A 16,881-nucleotide genomic window follows, 5' to 3' on the forward strand; every position below is an offset into this window, starting at 1 on the left:
GGACGCGGGGGTGTCCGATCGGTTCCGAAATTCCGAAATCTGTCATCGCGCGGTAGGGGAGAGGGGTGGTGGAGGTGCCGGCGTGCCGCGAGGGGGGTGGAAAAAGAGCATTTTCGAAGGAGGCAGGCATCAAACAACCCCTACTGCCGGAATCGCAGGGTATTGCGCTCGCGCAAGGTCGGCGCGCGTGTCCGTGTTCCTCGTATAGTATATACGACGACGCGGGTAGAGCAGTAGCACCGGCACCACCATCAGCACCAGCCAGCATTCAGCAGCAGCAGCCTCGTCGTGGCTAAAGGGGCTTCGGGATGTCGTACCGCGAGCGCTAGTCCGTCGCGGTGTGTCGTCGTGTTACAATCGTATCCTCGTCCGCGTCCTCGTCCATCGTCCACGTCGCGTCGTGTCGCGTCGACGATCACAGGTGCTGGGTGCCAGGTGTTTTCGAGTTCGTCGCCAAGTTTATATTCGATTCGTGACGCCGGGGATCGGACGCGACGTCGCTTCGACCCCCGATCGAGTCCGTAAACGGGTTCCCGAAGGGGAACGCGATCGTCTCGCGTCGCAGCCTCTGATCGCCGATTTCCCCACCGATCGCCGACTTCTCGATCGACCCTCGATCAGGTTCCGACAGCCGGATTCGGTCCGACGGTATCGGACGTTCGGTCTCGCCGAGGATTTTTCGTTCGCGATCGATTCGTATCGTGCCGCGGACGGGTCCGCGGATCCCAAAGGCAGAGCCTCCGCTTGGCCGCGCCGTTTGCTCGGGCCGTGTGTTCGACGCGTCGGAACGTCGGCGCCCCGATATCGCTTGATACTATCGATGCCCGGGGATTTATCGCGACATAAGGTGTCCGTTTTTATTTGCCGACGGCGCGGCGAGGCGGAGGCGGGCGCCCATCGCATCGGCGAGGGGCGGCAGCGAACGTGCCGAAGTGGCATTCTTGTAATTGGAACGGGAAACGCGAGCGTACCACCGTGATCTTGAAAAATCGACCGGGCCCGGTTTAATGAAATTTTTTCGCCCCCCCCTACCCTCCTCGCGCCGGTTTCTCGCCCCTGTTCCTCGATCAAATTACGCTCTCGCCGATATCCGGCCGAGATCTCCTCCGCGCGTCGCGACGAGAACCGTCGGCCGATACCCGTATGAAAAAATATCATCGGCGTTCGGGCGCGGATCGCGCGCGCTCGGGCCCGACGCGCTGACGCGGATTTGCACGCGATTCGGCGGTCTGTAAATCGTCCCGGAAGATTTACGACGATCATCAACGATCCTACCTGCCGGCCGTTACGGACCCATAATATTTCCGGATCGATCGCGCTGTACCGGCGATCAGAGGCACGAACCACCACCGCGCGCCGCGCCGACGAGCGGGATCGTGCTCGGCGTTGCGTGTGCGGCACGCATGATTTTGCCAATAAATAACCGGCTACATTTATCGAAGTCCGTTGCACGCGGTTTACGGTGATCGGCCGCCGCGCCGCAGCCCGGCTATCGTTATCGATTAATCAAAACGCGGAGAGAGGCCGGACGACGACGACGGGGCGCGCGCGACCGATGTGAGAAAATCATAGTGAACGGCGAACAAAACGCGGGCTCCAGAGTGATCCCCCAGGGACGTTCGTTCGATCGGTGCTGGTCGCCTTCGAGAATCCCCGACGATCGTCGACGATCATCGACGATCACCGACGATCTTTGACCAGCCGAATCGTCGGCGAAGTGCGTGAACTCGCAAGTGAATTGGGGGAACGGGAGTGCAGTGGGATAAATGTTTCATGGACAGAGGTGGTCTTCTTCTCCGTGCAGGTAATACCGAGAAGGACTCGTCTCGGCTGCGATCGAAGGGCTCCGCGGATCCTCGACGATATGTCCCCGGAAATCCACGGACTCCCGTGAAAAAGTACGTATTATCTGGCGGCGCAGGGCGTCGGAACGACACGCGGAGAGCGGGCGACGCTACATCGGGGGGCTAACGTATCGGGGATTTGGAGCTTTGTCGCGCGGCGCGAGAGTTATGGACGATTTGTAGCCGCGCTCTTTTTAAAAGACTTATTACGGAGCTTCCTCGATAAGCGTTATAAATCAAAATTTCCAATTGGCCGGACCCCGGCTCGCTGCGAGCACGGCCCGCTTGAAATTTCCCGGCCCCTGATTTATGGAAATCTCTCTATTTAGGTGGTGCTCGCACGCCCACGCGCCGAACCCGCGCCGCGCCGATCCGCGAGCTCCGGCGACCGTTATCGTTAACGAAACGCCCGGAATTTTTTCCGAGTACACGGCCGGACCGTGTCGAACTACTTTCCCCAGCACGCTCCCTTTCCCCAGCCTTTCCGCTGATGTATGAATATATTCGGACGCCGGCCGAGTGCTCGACCGCGACACTCGATTCACGGCGTTTTAATGGGACATGTAATGGATTCGCGGTATTTGTCCGTGTTTCCCTCGATCCCAAACTCCCGCCGAGTGTTCTCTTTGAGCCCAAGCGGACGCAAACATCAGCAACTTCTCTATCCGTTCGCTTCACCTCCACTCGCTCTCTTTCTCTCTTTCCCTCTTCCCTCTCACCCTTTCGCATTCTCTCTCTTTCTCTCTCTTTCTCTCTGTCTCTGTCTCTATCTCTGTCTCCATCTCTCTCTTTCTCGGCTCTTTCTCTCTTTCGATGACTTCAAACGGTTTCTCGAGTGTGCTCGAGCCGAAGTGCTCTTGCAGTTACAAAGATATACGTTGCCGATCGGAAAGTGTACGGTGTGTCCTCCCGCCCGTCCCGCTCGCCCCCGGCCCCCGCGTGCCGTTAGAGAACGCTCGAGCCTGCTGATGCACACTTTTGCGGTACAAAGAATGATTATATTCCTGGCGGGGGTGGCAAGTGCCCGCGCCACCCTTCTTCGAGATGCGTCGGGGGCCGGTGTGCAATCATCGAGAAACGTTTGATGCCCGCGCCGAAACACGGACTTCCGCCGGACGCGGCGGGGAAACGCGGGAAATTTGATCGATGGACGTCGGACGGGAAATTCAATGAAATTTTCCCTTTGCGCAAAAATCCGCACCCTGCTCGCCCGCGGAATATTAATAAACGGCTGGGATCGTTGGCGAACGGAGAGACCGAGAGAGAGGGGGACCGGGGGGGTTTCTGTCGCCCCGGTTCCGGTGTGCCCGAAACTTTTCTTGATCGGGGAAAAATCATTTGCAAACGGACTTCTTCGATTTACCCCCCCGTCAGCCTGTTGAGAGGCGCACAAAGGTGGCGGTAAGCACAACTTTCCTCGTTAAGGAACGTTGATCTGAATAAGCCCATTCTTCGGTTGTCCATCGAATCCCAAAGAAACGCTCGGGGAACAGTTTCATTCCCCTTTTTTCCTCTCGTGCCGTTTCCCTTATCCGTTTTTTACACCATCCTCGCTCTCTTTCCTTCTCTCTCTCTCTCTCTCTCTCTCTCTTTCTCTATCTATCTCTATCTATCTTTCTCCCTGTTTCTCTTTATTTCTCTACCTTTCTCACTCTCCGGCGACGCTCATCGCGCGGCGGTGTTCTGTTGCTTTCACGGCGTCGGTAGTTACCAACTTTTAATATTAGATAAATAATCCGCTCCGCGATTGTCTCGGCTATTATCGAACTTGTCGCGATAGTTTACGCTCCCTGGCCGGCGCTTAAAAGTTAAACAAAACGCCGTCCGCGAACTTTAAAGATCAATTTTTTTTCGCCCCCCGCTCCGTTCGCCAACGTCTCGCCGAACTTCTCCGCGCCATTGAGCGGACGTTATCCCGACGTTTTCCAACGGAAAGTTAAGAACTATGCGCGGCTAATGATGCACGAACGTTCCACGACGTTCGCGACTCCTTTCCCAACGAATCTTCGTTAGCCACCGCGACAGGTCTATTCAGAATCGCGAAAGGAGAAATTACAATTTAATCTAGCGGACGTCGGCGAATTGTCTCTGTGTCGATAAATCATTATTAATAACAATAGTAATAATAATAATAGTATATATTGCTCGCGGGATATCGTTTAAACGAATAGTTTTAGCCTGTTTTGGCTATTAACCTATTTAGCCTGTTTTAGCCTATAGCCACGCTCAAAAATTTACAAAACTCATTTACGTTATAATTTTATTAATAAAATTTTTCACATACTGTACGGTGTACAGTGCAACTATTTACGGAGCAGGGTGTTGCGACTCTGAAGCGCCACTAAAATATTTATATAATATTTTTCAAAATCATTCTAAGAGCATCAGACTCGTTTCTATTAAAAAATAAAATTGTTAAAATTGCATTGTACTCGTCAATATTTGCATTGTACTTCTTATATTCATACGCATAAGTCGCAATAAATTGTATAAGATAGATCAGAAATCATGTTCTGCATTTCGAATTCAAATAGCTTCGACCGCGAAAGGGTTAACTTAAAGTGAGAGAGAATTTGTGGAAAGACAATGACGACAGATTTGCTGAGAAATTGATCCCAAAATCGCACAGAATCTCCGTCGCTTTTAATCCTGCGTCACCAACGTCTAAAACGTACACGACATTTCCGATAGTTTAATAATAGATTATTTTGTACACACCATTTCCTTTTAGACCGCTTTTAATTCTGCGCCAGCAATGTGTAAAATGTACACGACACTTCTGAAAGTTTAATAACAGATCATTTTCGACACGCCATTCCCTTAGTCCGTTCGGATCTTCTTGAGTAGGTTGACGGATTTTCCGGGTTATATTCTATTATTAGCGCGACGGTTAGCGAAAACGGAATTCGCTAGCCTATATTCGCTATATTTATTGGGTTGGCAACCCAAGTAATTGCCGCGATTTGTTCAATGAAATAAAAAATTTTTTCTTACTTGGAACGAAGTTTAATCTGTAATGTATTTTCCATTTTGTTCGATGACCTTTTGCCATCTCTCTGACAACTTGAAAATTCCGCGCTCGTAGAAAGTCTGATCCTTTTCGGCCAAAAACTGAGTTAAGTGAGATTTTACAGCGTCGTCGTCATTAAAAGTTTTACCACGAAGGGAGTTGTCCAGGGATCGAAATAAGTGGTAATCCGACGGCGCGAGATCAGGGCTATATGGTGGGTGTAACATCAATTCCTAACCAATATCCATGAATTTTTGCCGAGTGGACAAAGACGTGTGCGGCCTAGCATTGTCCTGCTGGAAAATGACACCTTTACGATTGACCAATTCTGGTCGCTTTTCCTTGACCGCTGCATTCAATTTGTCCAGTTGCTAACATTTACGGATAATAAAAAATAACATAATAATAATAATAATTTTATAATATAACATTTACGGATATCATAAAAATGGGAGTGAGAGACATCTATAACTGAAATCGGCAATTACTTAGTTGCCAACCCAATATTTCTTCTCCTGATCGTTCAGGTATGCGAATTTTTCTCGAGACTACGTTTTCTCCGATGCGAAAGCGTTCCAGTAATTTCAATAAGCGCGAACAGAGCGCAAAAGATCCGGGGGACCGGTTGCGGTGTTAACAACAGTTTCGTTCAGCGACGAGGGACCCTAATTGCGATTCTTTTCTTCCAGAAGAGACTGTCGCACGCGCGCGAAACGGCGCATTAGTCGGGCCACGCTACGTTTCGCGTGTTCGGCAATTATCCAAGACGCAAAACGACACCGTGGACGCTCTGCACGCGGAATGTAATTACAAGCGTTTCGTCGCAATCGGTCGGTCACACCGGCGTTCTCTCTCGTCCCCGCAAAATTCGTCGGTCGACCTACGCAACTATCGAGAATGAGTTATCCTCGCTCGGCTCGTAACTGCGAATTTATGAGCGGCCGTCCCCCGTCCACTCGTTTTCGTACGCCACTGGACTTTGAATATTTCGTAAGGCAGCCAACCACCGACGATTCCGCTCCGAGCGTTAACGCGCGGTTTCTCGAATCTTTTGGAAAAACTGCGGCTCCTCGTTACGTATCAATTTTTCGGCACAGGTTTCGTTTCGTTGCCGACGGAATTATCTTTAACACCTTTCCGAGCACTGTCACGCATTTCAGTATCTCTGTTTGCGTAACAATAGGTAAATTAATTTGATTAAATGTCGTCCTATGAAGACATAAAACGTAACAGAAATTTCTAGATCGTTTTATTATCTCGTGGAGAGCTGTACGCGGACACCTTTTAACCCTCAGCGCTCCGAAGGCTCCGCTACGGAGACATTTGTCATTTGTTCCGTAACTCCGAAGGCTCCGCTGCGGAGCCAAATGTTTTTAGCATACGTTATCGTCGGCGTTAGCAATTGTTATCTGTAGTTAAAACGTGCTAAGTCTGTATCATTACGATTAAAGCATTTTTTGACCTTTTCTATGGTTAGCAACATGGAGAAAAATAAATATTACGATGAGAATTTAGAGCCGAGCGATACCGAAGACGTATTTGATTTTGAAGAGTTAAAAGACATTGTGGAAGACGATGTTGGTTGTGATTCTGACGCTTCGAGTGGTAGTAGCGAAACTATACTACCAGAGAGACGAAAAATGAGAATTATTGAAAGTGAAAGCGAATATTCGTTACAAGACTTAGACGAATGGCGCGATGTTACGGAAGAATTACATGTTCCAGATAGAATACCTTTTAGCGTATTGCCACAGGTCATTGGACCACAAGTTCCTACAAACATTGAACAGCCGATACAATATTTTTAATTATTTTTCACGGACGAATTGGTAAATGAAATTATAAAGGAAACCTACGATTACGCAGAAAATGTTCCAAACTTGAAAGAAATATCTAGTAACTCTATTTGGCAAAGCGAATACTGTGACACTTGTCCAAGTAAACTCAGAATGCACATGGGAGATTGTTACCAAAGATATCGCACCATGGTGAATTACAAAATTTAAAATTTATATTTATAGTATGTTATAGTATATAGTATTATATACTATATAGTAATAATATACTATACAGGGTGTCCCACAATTATTTTAACAGCCGAAAATGAGGGGTAGCTGAGGTCATTTGAAGTAACTTTTTCCTTTGCGAAAATGCAATCCGCGGCTTTGTTTACGAGTTATTAACGAAAAACACTGGCCAATGAGAGGTGACGGTGCGAGAGAGAGGGTCCGCGAGAGAGTCCGCAGCACGATGCTTTGACAGAAGGTCGGGACGGACTCGAGCCGCGTTCGAAGTATTGAACAAGTCACGAAGCGAGAACTTTCCGGATTTTTTTAACTACATAACAGTGATATTTTTAAGATAAACGCTGTTCACCTTTACTTTAGAACGTCTGAAGAATATTCACTAATTTTTCGAAATAATCGCGTTAAGGTACGTAAAGGATTTGTTTTTTAGAGAAATATGAAAAATATTATCGATAAGAAACTCACCCATTTAGTTGAGGATGCATTTGCTGACTCGTACGTACTGACCTCGTACAACGAACAGCTGATCCCAGGTCGATGACCGCAACATTCGAGGGATACTGTCGGTGGAACCTCCGGTATGGTTATTTGCGAAGTTCACTTACACTGCACTGTCACCAAACACTGATCAGTTATTTAATCACTGATAATCCGAATCACTTGTGGATATTTAAGAAAGATCACTGAGACTCGTTCGCGGATAATCGTTTATTCGACGCGTTCGTTCGGAAGTCGACGTTTCACTGCCGAAAAATTCAGGCCTTGACTGTGGGTCCTTGTTGTTCTTCGTTCGGCCGTCCGAGGAAATGACACTCGATACCATTTTCTTCGCACGGCCATTAATTACGTTCTAAGAGCGCAGGGTGACAGCGGGTCGGACACAGTTTACGTCTCTGCATATCTTGTTTATTTCATTTGGCGGTACCCTGCGCTTCGAAGAAAATAGTATCGGGTGTTATTTCCTCGGACGGCCGAAAGACGAACGACAAGGGCCCACGGTCGAGGCCTCGATTTTTTGGCAGTGAAACGTCGACTTCCGAACGAACGCGTCGAATAAACGATTATCCGCGAACGAGTCTCAGTGATCTTTCTTAAATATCCACAAGTGATTCGGATTATCAGTGATTAATTAAGTGATCAGTGTTTAGTGACAGTGCAGTGAAAGATCAGCTGTACGTTGTACAAGGTCAGTGCCCTTCGACATCATGAATTTCAGCCAGCAAATGCATCCTCAACTAAATGGGTGAGTTTCTTACTGATAATATTTTTCATATCTCTCTAATAAACAAATCCTTTACGTCCCTTATTTATTATTAAATCAGCTTTGCAAATCATTCGTTAATCTTCACTGTACACCTTGCATAAAAATTTCATATGGTACACATAAGGTGTCATGCACACCAGAAAATTAAAACGACTGTCACGGTTAAACTACATATTATTTCGAGTCCGAAAAATTAGTGAATATTCTTCAGACGTTCTAAAGTAAAGGTGAACAGCGTTTATCTTAAAAATATCACTGTTATGTAGTTAAAAAAATCCGGAAAGTTCTCGCTTCGTGACTTGTTCAATACTTCGAACGCGGCTCGAGTCCGTCCCGACCTTCTGTCAAAGCATCGTGCTGCGGACTCTCTCGCGGACCCTCTCTCTCGCACCGTCACCTCTCATTGGCCAGTGTTTTTCGTTAATAACTCGTAAACAAAGCCGCGGATTGCATTTTCGCAAAGGAAAAAGTTACTTCAAATGACCTCAGCTACCCCTCATTTTCGGCTGTTAAAATAATTGTGGGACACCCTGTATATAATTGTATATAGTATTATATACTATATATAATAGTACAATAGTATTATATACTATCTATAATAGTATATAGTATTATATACTATATATAATAGTACAATAGTATTATATACTATCTATAATAGTATATAGTATTATATACTATATATAATAGTACAATAGTATTATATACTATCTATAATAGTATATAGTATTATATACTATCTATAATAGTATATAGTATTATATACTATCTATAATAGTATATAGTATTATATACTATCTATAATAGTATATAGTATTATATACTATATATAATAGTACAATAGTATTATATACTATCTATAATAGTATATAGTATTATATACTATATATAATAGAATATAGTATCATAGTATATTATAATTTTAAGTACGTGTAGTCTTTTCCGCGCTCAAAATAAGAATTCCTTTATCTCAGGCGCTCCGCTCCAAAAATGTGTTGGAGTTGCTGGTAGACAGCACTCGAGAAACGCGCGGAGCGCTAAGCGTTAAAACGGAATAACTTTTTTTTTCAAATTGGACTAAACGGGGCGGCCCTTTTTGAGACTTTAGGACCAGTTTGTTGGACCGGTAAACAAATTTTTGCAAATTGTTTGCAGCTCGTATTCCAGCCTGCGCGCATGCATGCATGCATGTAGATGCGTCATCGACGCCTAAAAAATGCAACGTTCGAATTTTCGTTATATGCTCGGATGTGTATGAAAAATGTAATTTTTTTTTAAATTCGTCCTACTCGCTCCGCCCAATCGGCAGTGTTCGCGAAAAAATTGCGCGTGCATTGTGCATCGAACTGGGACCGTCTATCATCTCAACAAAACAAAAAAAAAGTTCAAATCGTTTCGCTCGAATTTTCGGAACGTTGTTCGTACGTTCGATAAATCATGTCAGCGATCCGGAATAATGAATAACGAAAGAAACGATGGCCGCGAACGCGGTTATTTACAATCGTGCTTCGTACGAAGGAAAATTCGGCCGAGATCAATTAGAGGGATCGAGAGAGATTGATCGCAAGAGGCCGTCGCGATCCTTGACGGACGATTTTTAAAGCGTCGCTGGATAGGATTCAAGAAAGATTTTCGCAGTCTATCGATGACTGGACGGAAACACGATTTAAACCGTTTCCGCAGTTTTCCAATCGCGGTAATGCGTTACGATGGCGCGGAAGCACAATGCTCGCTGCGGGCAGGATACGTCCGCTCTCGTGCGGACGTCTCTGCCCGGTGTTTTCGGGAATTATACTCGGTCGACGTTTCGTGTCTTCCGGTGATCCGGGCCATGAAAAAGTTGCATCATTTCGGGGGATCGCGCGGTACGAAAGCAGAAATCGTTGAGCATTCCGGGTCGCGTCCAGTTAGGGGAAGCCTTTCAAGCGAATTAACGGGGCTGATACGTTTAACGTCGGACCGCTTTCGCAGCCGGAATTTCGTTCCGGGATTTATTTTTCCCCCGGCCCGCGTGTTTCGACCGATCTCCGACCGGGTGCCGGCTCTCGTTCAAAGAACGAACGGGGCCTCCCCGCGTTTCGTACTTTCAATCGGCGCGATATCGTCCTCCTAGCTCCGATTCTCCTCCCGATTACCAGCCCGTGGTTCGCGATACTGGAACAACGAGGGTCCCGTGTCGTCTTGCCCGACCCAAACAGGGAAATTGCTGGACAGAGGGTACGCCAATGATACGTCAAGCGGCTCGGATAATCGTCAGCGCCGGAATCGTTTGTGTTCCACAAAAAGGGCCTACGGTCTGCGTTCCCCGGATGAGAGCAGATCGATAGAGATGGTCGGGGCATTCTGGGGACGAAGAACGGAAGAAAAAGTGAAAAGTCCAGTGGCGATGTCCCTTTCGCCAAGGGTTCGACCGAATAATTTTCCCCGTCGCCTTTTGGAATCGTTCTGGATCGATCGGCCGCGTTCGCACCGAATAACTGATTTTATGCATTTGTAAGATATAATTGAGTATATAGTAGTGAACGAATTCGAAGGAACTAAAAATGTCCTGTGCATTAATTTCGGCAGTGTTTGAATTCGTATTACGGTGTATGGTTCTCGTTTTATGAACCAGAGGGTTGACCAGGTATAAATAGGATATAATAAATATATTTAGAATAATATATTATATATATAATAATATATTAATAATAATAATATATTTACAATATAAATATATTTAGAATATTTAGAATAAAATATATATATATTTAGAAGGATATAATAAATAAATGAATAAAATTGTAAAAAGATTGCACTCGAATTCTACGTTCTGCAATTGACGCAGATATTTTTTACTTTGCATAAAAATTCGCAGTCTAGTGATAAATCAAGAGAGAATTAACGGGAGTAGATTTTTGCTCGCGTTGCCGCGCGTTTTCTATTCCGATCGGAATCGCTGATTTCGGTGGAAAAATGCAATGTTAAGCGATATTCCACGCTTATATTTCGTCCAAATAGATTTCATATATCTCATTATTTAAATCTCAGACGAATCGATGGCAACATGATTTAACGCTAATACTAGTGTTACTAATACTAACACCCTAAAAGTAGCTAACGCGGGTCCCTCTAATGCATACTTTATACCATAATTTTACTATAAAATGATACTTATGCATTTCATACTTATCGATCTAAAACATAATGTATGCTCGAACTGAGAAATTTCTATCTTCTTACGAGAGTGTTTTCACAATTTTAATAGATTTAAAATTATGAAATTTTGCACTCGTGAGAGGTGCCACTAGAAATTGCTATACCACGTTACAGAGTAATGCTGACAGTATAAATTCTTTGTATATCTAAAAAAAACTGTTAAAAGTGTAATTATTGTACATAGTTTCGTATGAATAAGGCGCAACGAATAACTGTGATTTCTGTGATTTCTGTGATTTCTGTGATTTCTAATTGAATTTCGATTCAAAACAGCTTCGACTGCAAATGGTTAACCCTCGCAAGGCAGTGGCTGGATCAACTTTGACCCAGAGTATTTGAATCGTTCACATAGTCGTCAACTCTCGGCAATTAAATAAGATAAATCGCTGTCGCATTCGGAACAATAAAAAGGCCAATAACTCAGCCAGAAATATCTTCAAAAAAATATCTTCAAAAATCGCCGAATAAAGCTCGTAATTCATATAAAAATCGTCAACGGTACAGTTGCGAAAATGGTCCACCATCCGCAAATTGAACAACAAAATTTTAGGCCGATCGATTAGACCGTCTCGATAGGCTTAGCGTTAACGTGCGAATCAATAAAAGCTCTATCTACTGGAACTGTTCTGCTATCCGAACATCTACGTTCCGTCGAGGTTCTGTTTAACGTCGAATTTCTGCCTCGTTACGACGTATCTCGACGAACGTCGACGATTGTTCCAATACCGCGCCTATTCGTGTCTCGAATAGAAGCGTTTACGGCGAAGAATATTCGCGGGCCTCGCGCGCGAAGAAATCCGGGAGCCTCTTCGAATTGCTGGTTCCGTCGTCAGCGGAGCAATCCGCGCGAATGCGCAGGGTGCTTGTAAAAATAAAGCGACGGGACGCGGGGAAGAGGCCGGGCCGGGACTCGTCACGGGCCGCGCAGATTAAACAATTATTTTCGACGATGCTCTCAACGCGGCGAGTTATTTCGTTGTCTCCCGCCGCCGCCCGCTCCCTGAACTGGGGCTACCAGGGAAAAACAAAGCGTCCGGGGAAATGGTTTACGACTTTCCGCGGACGAGAATAGCGTTCCCGGGGAATTTCGGCGCGTGCATCGCACGGAAACGGGAAGAGGACGCGTAGGCGGAGCGCGCGAGCCGGTCCGAGGGCTGGTCCGAGGGCCGGCCCAGCCAGCGACGACCGATTTCCGGGATTCGCCTGACGTTTAATGAACGCTGGCAGACGTTTTGATTTACAGGACAGTTTGATTTCCGAGCGGCGCACAATAACCGCCAATTTGTAAATCGCCTCGTAAATCTGGACGAGCGGCAGCCCCGACGCGAACCGACGCATTCGCGTCCACCTATCTCTCACACGCTCCACATCTCTCTCTCTCTCTCTCCCTCTCTCTCTCTTTCTCACACGCTCTCTATATCTGTCTGTCTGTCTCTCTTCCTCTCTCTCTCTCTCTCTCTCTCTCTCTCTGTTTCTCACACACTCTCTATATCTGTCTACCTTTCTCTCTCTCTCTTTCTCTGTTTCTCACACGTTCTCTATATCTGTCTATCTTTCTCTCTCTCTCTCTCTCTCTCTCTCTTTCTCTCTCTCTCTCTCTCTCTCTCTCTCTCTCTCTCTCTCTGTTTCTCACACGTTCTCTATATCTGTCTGTCTTTCTCTCTCTCTCTCTCTCTCTGTTTCTCACACGCTCTCTATATCTGTCTATCTTTCTCTCTCTCTCTTTCTCTCTCCCTCTCTCTCTGTTCCTCGTCGCTCCCGCACCGGCCATTTGTCCGATTGGATTAAACGATCGGCGCCCGTTACGCGTATTACCGGTAAACAGACCCGTAAAAAACGATATAGGCATATCCGGCATCTCGTCGAAACTCGGGGGGAACGATTCTTCGAGGACTTTGAACTCCTCCTTCTTTACGCAACGACGCTTCCGGCGGAGCTTTAAAAGCGATATTACGATTACTTATCGTACACCGTGTTTTCCGTTAGGTCGCGAAACTTTGTAGATTTTCCGCGGAAACTTCGCAGATATCCGCGCGGCAAACGCCGACGTTACGGTGATTCGATTTGGGTAATACTTGTTTACAAGCCGGATGTACCCCAGCAGAAATGTCTCGCATAACAGGATACTGATTATTCGCGCCGGATGCGCATACTGTCGCGCATTCTTGTCACGATTGCGGCAAATACGCAGTCGGATTACAACCGTTTAACGCTCTGATTACTATCGATTGCGAGCTGAACTGGTTTCTTCGACGCGTCTAAACGACAGCGGGAACAGCGACGAAGCGCGACGATTCTCAACTGGCACCAATTGATTGTCCGTTTTTAAGATTAATTACTGGATTAGTTAACCCTTTGCGGTCGAAGCTATTCGAATTCGAAATCCAAAACATGATTTCTGATCTACAGTAGTTCTATTTTATATAATTTATTGCGACTTATGCACATGAAATTGAGCCTGTTGACAAGTACAATGCAAGTTTAATAGTTTCTTTGCAAGTAGAAACGAGTCCGATGCGCTTGGAATGATTTTGAAAAATGGTACACCAATTTTTAGTGGCGCCTCAGAGTCTCCATTCGAGTGCAAAGGGTTAACTGTCATCGCGTACGGACCACGTTACTTGGTCTGTATCGCAACGAAGTTATGAACAAATGCAGGTCACGTGGACTATTCCGCAATTGGCGATAGTCGACGATCATCGCGCGCGTTTAAAAAAACCAAAGCATTTCGTTCGATAAAAAAAGATTAAGGCTCCGAATCGCCGCACACTATGACGACCCACACATCGAAGAAAACCATATATATTGTTACGGCGACTTGTCCAAATCAAGTCGCTGTAATGTGAAACTGCCCTGTTGTGAACAACTCCTTAAAGAATAATAGAAAATAGGGGTTGCCACGGAGAGGTGTGTTATCAACGGACAATCGAAGAGTCGAGATCGGACCGTCGAGCGATCAACATCCCACTTCTGAAAGATCTGAATTGTTATTGCATAGAATTGTGTTATAGTTAAATATATATTCTTTATTGTAAATAAAATGCCGCGACGCGAGAAAAATGGTGTATAATTCGCAACAATATTATATACCCCAGGTTTTAATGTTCAAACTTTGCCAGTATATTCTATGGCACAAAGTAAGAAAAAAATATTATGTAAACATAGGTCGTATAGAGCTTTATTAAGAAGTTATAACAAACATTCAGAATAGGAATAGTAATTGCATTAGAATAGTGAAGCATTGGCTTGAATAGATCAGCACATGCCGTGTGTTTATGTAAGCTGTGTTTATTAATACATTTCGAAATGTATTAATAACCGTTGTTGACAATACATGATTGACATCGGTCAAAGATTTTTTTTTATTTTTTTTTTAGTTGATTACTATTCCTATTCTGAATATTTGTTATAACTTCTTAATAAAGCTCTATACGTCCTATGTTTACATAACATTTTTTTCTTACTTCGTGCCATAGAATACAGTGACAAAGTTTAAACATTAAAACCTGGAACACCCTGTATATTAGTTTGCAGAGGTTTAGATCCACTAAAACTGACGCTTTAATATCGAAGTGTGCAGTTCACAAGTGGAAAATTTAGATTCCCAAAACACTGAACTCGAGGGCTTCGGTCGTAGAAATATCCGTTTTGCAGTTATTTTGGAGATATTTGCGATATTCGGCCAGCGAAGTGTCAATCTCACGAGCATGACGTCACAAGATAGCCTTCTTGCATTCTGCAGATCCGGAACAAATACCTTCTTCAAACGTTTAGAGTAAGATAAAACGAAACTTTTTCACATTTTTCTGTTAGCTTTTAAACCTTATGCTACCAAATTTTATACTAGGTGTCCCAAAACTGTCTCGCAATACGGAAATAGAAGACAGCTGAGGTGATTTGAAGGAACTTCTTCCTCAGCGAAAATGCAATCTGCGGCTTCGTTTACGAATTATTAACGAAAACCACTGACCAATGAGAAGCGAGCGATTTCTGAGCAATCCTGCAAAACAGAATCTTATTGAAAAATAGAACAACTTTTCGAATCAGCCAATAATTCCGTCGTCCGCGTATGATCGACGCGGCAGTGAGTGGATCAAAGGTAGCCGAAAAGTATCGATTCTATCAGTTTTAATTAAACTTTCTTTTCCGATCGCCGGTGAAACTTGCGATTCTTCATTTGTACAAACCGATGTTGTCTGAACAAAGAGAGAAAGAAAGAGGGAGAGAGAAAGAGAGAGAAAGAGAGAGAGAGAGAGGGGGATCGGAGGAAACGCCGCAACCTCCCGCAGCTTCCGTTTCCCGGGCTTGTTTTTTGCCGGGTGTATCTTTTTGCCGGTAGCGGGAACGTCTTGTTGAACCGTGGCGCGATACTAACAGGATCTTCTGGTGCACGGTCCGCGATAAATCGATGGTGGAAGGTGGATCGCGCGTGGCAATCGGAGGCTCGTTTAAACTCGTTAACCGGCGCGGCGGCGGAAAGTTTGCGAGCGTTTATTAATTGGCAATCCGTGACGAGGGAAGGGGGGTATTCCGCGCTGGCCGGGGTAGCATCCCCGGGGGCCACGTGTAACTTCTCGTTTTACACTTACGATCCGGCCGCGGTGTGAGAAGAAGTTTACGCGAACAAAAACAACGACAACAACAACAACAACAGAAAAAAAAAGGAAAGAAAAACGGGAAAAAGTAGAACCGAAGAGAGAAGCGGCGGAGCCGCGGCAGGGAGCGGAGGGGCTAACGATAGCGTCAGCGAACGGGCGTGTCATGTCGTTAACCGAGTTTACTAATTATGGGTCGAGCGCGATAGCTGCAGAGCCCCGGCCGCGGTAATTTCGAAGCCGTGGATGTGTAAAAGCGTGATGTAATAACAGGAGCCGCTTCACCGAAGTGCTGGCCGCGCGATATTACTCTAAAAATCTCCGTTAATTAACTCGTAAAACTTGTAATAACGCAATGAATCAAGTTACACACCGCTGCTGTCGCGCCGCGGGGTCCCGCTCTAACCCTCGAACGTCCCCCTGCCCCCCGTTCCCCCTCTCCCCCTCTCATCGTGCACCCTATCCTCGGAGGAAAAAGGAAGGGAAAAGGGACGAAAAAGTTCTCGGTTCGCCGTGACTACGTTAACCCGCGGACCGTGAAATTTTTTAAATCAACTTTAATCTCCGTGCGCTCGCGGGCGCTCGCTGGCGCGCGCGCGCGCGCGCTCTCTCGCCATCGCCGATTAAAACTTCCGCGGATATTAAGCCGCGAAATTATTCGTCCGTAACTTCGTCCGCGACCGGAAGATCGCGTTACCGGAACAGAGAGCCGAACGATGCTCGGGAGTTTCGGGGGGGCTCGTCACTTGCTGCGGAAACTTGTTATATCGCTGCTTGCTGGTATCATTGTTATTAGTGTTATTGTTCGGCTGTTTATGGCGAAATAATTGAAGGTAAACGCTGGTACGCGGCACGCGCGAGCCGTTGCTTGTTTCGCTAATTGCGGATCATTGTGTTGATTAGCGAGTACATTGTGCTGTGATTAAAATGGAGCCACTATTAA

General features: G+C 45.7%; 1 protein-coding gene across 2 annotated transcripts in view; it reads left to right on the forward strand.

Annotated features, from left to right (window-relative positions):
• The first annotated feature begins 252 nt into the window (after positions 1-252).
• Positions 253-16,881, forward strand: part of LOC117229120 (lachesin) — a 593,951-nt gene continuing 577,322 nt past the window's right edge. The window contains exons 1-2 of one of the 2 annotated variants that reach the window (XM_033485304.2): positions 253-445; positions 1,443-1,898. The gene's annotated coding sequence lies outside the window, so the exon portion shown is untranslated. The remainder of the gene's footprint in view (positions 446-1,442; positions 1,899-16,881) is intronic. The other variant, XM_076523789.1, reaches the window with a different exon arrangement.

Source organism: Megalopta genalis, chromosome 7, assembly GCF_051020955.1.
Source record: "Megalopta genalis isolate 19385.01 chromosome 7, iyMegGena1_principal, whole genome shotgun sequence".
Lineage (NCBI taxonomy): Eukaryota > Metazoa > Arthropoda > Insecta > Hymenoptera > Halictidae > Megalopta > Megalopta genalis.